Source organism: Penaeus monodon, chromosome 38, assembly GCF_015228065.2.
Source record: "Penaeus monodon isolate SGIC_2016 chromosome 38, NSTDA_Pmon_1, whole genome shotgun sequence".
Lineage (NCBI taxonomy): Eukaryota > Metazoa > Arthropoda > Malacostraca > Decapoda > Penaeidae > Penaeus > Penaeus monodon.
The window spans coordinates 22,382,396-22,384,895 of NC_051423.1; the positions used below are offsets into that span (position 1 = coordinate 22,382,396).

Consider the following 2,500-nt stretch of genomic DNA (forward strand, 5'->3'; position numbering starts at 1 on the left):
TCTTCCTCCTCCCTCCTCCCTCCTCCCCCTTCTTCTTCCTCCCCTTTCCCCTTTTCTTTTTCTCCCTCTTCCCTCCTTCCTCCCCCCTTTCCCCCTCTTCCTCCTCCTTTTCTTCCTCCTTTTTCTCCTCCCCTATTTACCCCTCTCTTTTTTTTATTTAGGTTCTCTCTTTGTATACACTTCCGTAGTAGTGTGTTTGTTGTTACGTGGTGTTGGGAGAGGGGAGGGAGGGGGGGAGGGAAGGGGGGGAGTGGTTGCCCTTCCTCTTCCTCCCTCTCACTTTTCTCTTCTATATTGCTCTTCCTACTTCCGTTTTTTTTTTTTTTTTTTTTTTTTTTTTTTTTATCTGTATTTTCCTCCTCCTGCGGTTGATGCCCGGTTTGTGCTTTTATGTTTCCTCGCACTGCTTCTGTTCTCTTGTTCTTCCGCCATCTTCGTCTCCTCCTCCTCTCCCTCCTCCTCCCTCCTCCTCCTCCCCCTCCTCCTCCTTCCCCTCCCCCTCCTCCTCCTCCTCCTCCCTCCTCCTCCTCCTCCTCCTCCTCCGCCTCCTCCTCCTCCTCCTCCTCCTCCTCCCCCCCCTCCTCCCCCTCCGCCTCCCCCCCTCCTCCTCCCCCTCCTCCTCCTCCCCCTCCTCCTCTCCTCCTCCCCTCGTCCCCTCCCCCTCCCCCCTCCTCCTCCCCCTCCCCTTTCCCCTCCCCTTCCTCCTCCCCTCCTCCTCCTCCCCCTCCCTCCTCCCCCCCTCCTCCTCCTCCTCCTCCTCCTCCTCCTCCTCCTCCTCCTCCTCCTCCTCCTCCTCCTCCTCCTTTTCCTCCGTCTGAAGCCTCTTTATCGCCTCATCTGATTAACAGTTTTATTAGTAGTATATTAAGTGCTGCTTCCACCCGCTCCATCTCTCTCTCTTCTATCTATCTATCTATTTATCTGTCCAACTCTATCTTTCTCTCTCTATCTATCTATCTATCACGCACACGCACACGCACACGCACACGTACACGTACACGCACACGCACACGCACACGCACACGCACACGCACACGCACACGCACACACACACAACACCCACACACACACACACACACACCACACACACACACACACACACACACACACACACACACATTCATTCTCCTTCCCTCCTTTCTCTCTCCCTCACTCCCTCATTCCCTTCCTCCCTCCTTCCTGTACCCTTCCTCCCTCACTCCCTTCCTTTCTACTTCCTCCCATCCCCTTCCTTCCTTCCTCCCTCCCATCCCCTTTCATCCCCACTTCCTCCCATCCCCTTCCTTCCTTCCTCTCTTCCCCACTTCCTCCCAACCGTATTAATTATAGTATTTGTAATTCTCATCTTTATCGTGGTGTTTAATCTACTTTTGTTTATATTTTTTGCGTCATTTTTTTTTTTTTTTTTTTTTTTTTTTTTTCGTTTGCATTTTTTTTTCGTATTTTTTTTTTCGTGTATTTTTATCTTTGTATTTTTTTGCGTCAGTTTTTTTTTCCCGTTTGCATTTTTTTCTTCGTATTTTTTTTTCGTGTATTTTTATCTTTGTAATTTTTGCGTCTATTTTTTTCTCTCTCTTTTTTTGTCCAGATTCTCCAATTTAACTTGAATTAATAAGCAAGCGTGTCGAGGGTGAACGAATGAATACGTGATAAAGGGAGGTGTAAGGAAAAATGTTAATAACGTTATCTATATCGAAATACTGTTAGTTTTCCTGTTTTTTTTTCTCTCTGTTTTTCTCTTTCTCTTTCTGTCAGTCTTTCTGCATCTCTCTTTCTTTCTCTCTCTATATCTATCTATCTATCTCCCCCCCCTCTCTCTCTCTCTCTCTCTCCTCTTCATCTCTCTCATCGTCTGCTCTTCAATCTTCTTCCTCTCTCTCTCTCTGTCTCACTCTCTCTCACTTCGTCTTCTCTCTCTCTCGTCTCTTCTTCTCTCTCTTATCTCATCGTCCTACTCTTCTCTCCCCCCTCCTCTCTCTCCCTCTCCTCCCTCTCTCTCCCTCCCCTCTCTCTCCTCTCTCTCCTCCCTCTCCTCCCTCCCTCTCCCTCTCTCTCTCTTCTCTCTTCTCTCTCCCTCCCTCCCCTCCTCCCTCTCTCTCTCCCTCCTCTTTCTCTCTCCTCTCTCTCTCTCTCTCTCTCTCTCTCTCTCTCTCTCTCTCTCTCTCCTTCAATAACTTCCCTTGCTTACACACGTGTCTTCTCAGCTGCTTCATGTTCTCATTACCTAATTACCGTTTATTTTCCTCGTCCCTTCGTCTGTGGCAGAGCATTGTCTTTCGTTCGTGTTCCTTCAGGTGGCTAAACAGCTTGTCGGTCCATTTTTTTGCTTTTTCTTTTCTTTTTTGGAGGGGTGGGGGTGGGGATGGGGGTGTATTATTCGCTTGCATTACTCCTTCTCTTTCTTGTTCATGTTCTCTTTCTTGTTCTTGTTCTTGTTCTTCTTCTTTTTTTTCTTCTTTTTTTTTTCTTCTTCTTCTTTTCCTCCTCCTCCTCCTCCTCC

The 2,500-nt window shown here is 48.0% G+C and overlaps 1 protein-coding gene across 1 annotated transcript in view; it reads left to right on the forward strand.

Annotated features, from left to right (window-relative positions):
• The window catches only part of LOC119597002 (serine/arginine repetitive matrix protein 1-like), a gene marked incomplete at its 3' end in the record, with an annotated part of 63,744 nt that overhangs the window by 36,192 nt on the left and 25,052 nt on the right, over positions 1 to 2,500 (forward strand).